This window comes from Takifugu flavidus, chromosome 1 (genome assembly GCF_003711565.1).
Source record: "Takifugu flavidus isolate HTHZ2018 chromosome 1, ASM371156v2, whole genome shotgun sequence".
NCBI lineage: Eukaryota > Metazoa > Chordata > Actinopteri > Tetraodontiformes > Tetraodontidae > Takifugu > Takifugu flavidus.
Window position 1 is genome coordinate 8,994,479 of NC_079520.1, and position 2,682 is coordinate 8,997,160.

Genomic DNA, 2,682 nt, shown 5'->3' on the forward strand with positions numbered 1-2,682 from the left:
ACGCCGCGCACTGCGCATGTTCTCTGCAGAGAGAGCCAAATTTAAAGGGAATCATCTCGAACAGGGTCACAGGAATCCGGTTCGCTCCTGACATGCTGTATATGCACTGCACGAACATGTGCATACGTTTTAAAGTAAAGAGGCTCCAGAAGTTCAACTCCAGAGGGCAAGTGTGAATTAAGTAATTGTAAACTGTTAAATTTAGACCTTTAATACATGCTGAAAAACATAGAAGCTTAATATATTTCACGTAGCTTCCATAGGCTAAATTAGAAACATATTTTCATGCTGCTTACTGCTGCTAGTGAGGTACCTCTGTTATGTATTTGTGCTATACATTTTTCTAATTATGACAGTTCTTTGTATTTCTATCTTTTTCAGCTTTTGTGGCAAACTATTTCTGCAATAAATCTATGCAGTCCAACCAGTCTGCACCACCTCAGTCAGGAGGTGGAGCCACAGCAGCTGCCCTTGTGTTGCATCCTATATATTAACCACGGATATAACAGACACGTGAACACTCATTTGTGGTACCACTTAAAAATGCATGGATTACAGGAGTTCTGGCCTATGGTTTTATCTTTCACTGCTGCCAGCCAGTAGAGAGTGTTCATACTAACTTGGTCTAACCCAAAACATCCCACCCAACCTCCTAACCACCTAATCCTACCCCAATTCTAGCCTCAGCCTTAAACCATGGCTTAACACTGAAACGGTCCTTTAAATTTGAGGGGACCCGTCCAGCCGGCCCTACGTCACAGAAATGTCCTCACTTTGCTAGTAGAATGAGTATTTTGACATTCAAAATTTATCATACCACATATATGCACACTGACGTGGTAGAGGAGGAAGATATAGGAGCAGCAGCTCTTATATTATCTTTGGTTTTTGTAACACAGCCAAATATCATCTCACAAAGCTCCAAATCATCCTTCACACGCTGCACTATCACACAGTACATCGAATAAAGCTCGTGCTGCTAAGCTAAGCCAACTGTACAGTTTTAGCTAACTCTACATTTTTACGATCAAGAGATGGTGAAATAAATAAATAAATGCTAATCAGATTTTTTTTAGAATCTTTTAGAAAAGATTTTGGCCATGAATCTCCAGTTATTAAGAAGAGTTTTTACTCGTGATTCACACACACACACACACAAACACACACTGATTTTGGCAGGTTGCTCCCCCTCCTCTAGCATCTGCACACAGCCTTGAAAGCATGCGTGTGGTCTCCAGTGCTTTGGGGAAACATTGAACGCAGACCCTGGCTAGATTCATGATACGGGGATCGCCACCATAAGTCCCATTATGTCCGTTCATATCCATACTCAAGGCCCTGTGAGTGATGCATTGATTCAGCCTTCAGTGCTCCCTTGACTTTGCCATTTTAATTCCAATCGCACGAGGTCTTCAGAGAAATCCTACCCAAAAGGAAGGACACAGAGCAGCCACTGAGCTGGCGTGGACAGCGTCTGCACCCTCCATTATTCCCTCTCTTTCCAAAGGCAAAAATAATTACTGTCTGGCATTTAAAGACAGAAATAGCTCACATGAGGAGTGTTGCACATTTAATGTTATTTGTTCAGATATAGACGAGGTGAGCTGGTGATCAGGAGATTTCAGTTCTGCTAATGCTCCGCTAGAAACGAGCGTCCATGCTGGTAAGAGCAGCCCGAGAAAACCTGCTTTGGAGGTCACAGGGACAACAACGGTGGTGTGTTTCCAGGTGTAGCCACGTCCATTGTCTCCTTCCACACGCGGGCATGTTCAGCGCGTTCCTTTGTCCTTGTGTCAGCAGGCAGGACGTGCTAAATTATTTCGCTCAGCTGCCTCCCTGAACTATTGCTACAGCACGTCAATACACACATGATGCAGAGCCGCACACACACAGCACCGAGGATCACAGTTCACGTCCGTCACACACTTGAGTCCCGCCTGACACGTTTCAAACGTGCAGAAATAAAGACGGGAGCCGACTGTTGTCAGTTGCTGTCGGCTCGTTTTCTGATCAAAGTGTCAGGGATCTCCTCCTCATCTTCCCGACGAGCACCTGAAAAGCGTGTTCATGAGTGGAGTCTTGATGACGACGTGTCCTCATTAACTCCTCTGCTGTCAGAAATTTGGAATTAAACGACGTTATCGGATTCATCTCTGTCAATTACTGCAACGCATACGTGGTGGATTGTTCCTCAGCGTGGGATCTAGGGGTCTGAAAAGCACACAAGTGGCTTCTGCCTTCCGGCTCTTATGTCATGTGTGATCATTTCAGCGTTGTTGCTGGGCGTTTATTGCTTCAGCCATGTGAAACCGGCTACGCGCTGCCATTTTGTCACGCCAGCACACATCGCTACTCAGGAAAGACTCACATTCTCCTCCGTTATTGACTGGAAGTGTTCTTCAACTCTGGTCAATAACTGCAACAGTGAATTTGTTTGCATTATTGTCTATCCTTGTGCAACTTCCTCTCAATCTGAAACAGTGTAAACAACATCACTCGAAGTGTCTCTGGGCTATCACAGGTAGTATTTCATCAGTAATAGAGATCTTCAGAACTAATATGACGCACACGCAGGCTTAAGACAGTCTGGCCACAGCAATAAAACCTGTTTTTACAGCAGCGGCCATGGTGACGACAAAGATGTGCATAAAACCACTGGCCCGCTTGATTTCTCCCATTATC